We start from the raw sequence: 604 nt of genomic DNA, 5'->3' as shown, positions 1-604 counted from the left end.
ATATGGTACAAATTACATATTTCAATAAATAAAATAATTAAATTGTTTATTTTAAAAAATTCCTTATTGCTGCTATATTGCAATAAAATCATACATATTGAATTATTTACATATAATTTTTTATATCTAATAAAAATATCACTTGTTTTTTTAAATTAGTTCCAAAAGATTTTTTTAATCAAATTCATCATTTAAAGATTTTAAATTAATTAGGTTAGTCCTTCTGTCATTTTTGTTGTTGATAGCGCTAAAAATTATTAATGTTTATAAAATGAGATCAAATCAAAACCTAATTAAGGAAAAAACTTCAAGTATTAGAATCCTTCAATTTGGGGTTGATTTGATCTAATTTCATAAACTTATTATACTAGCCATCAATTATTGGGACTACTAGGTATGTGTTGTGATATCACTTAAGCTGTCACATCAATAAATCTTAATGCCGTTAGTAACGAAAGTGACGGAAAGACTAAAATGACCAACTTTAAAATCTTTGAAAAATGAATTTGATTAAAAATAATTTTTAGGAACTAATTTAAAGGATGAATAATTTTTTAATGACTAATTTGACCATTTCTTCATATTATAATAATAATAATAATAA

This window comes from Arachis ipaensis, chromosome B09 (assembly GCF_000816755.2).
Source record: "Arachis ipaensis cultivar K30076 chromosome B09, Araip1.1, whole genome shotgun sequence".
NCBI classification, from domain to species: Eukaryota; Viridiplantae; Streptophyta; class Magnoliopsida; order Fabales; family Fabaceae; genus Arachis; species Arachis ipaensis.
The sequence above is the reverse complement of the archived record's forward strand: the minus strand, read 5'-3'. Positions refer to the sequence as shown.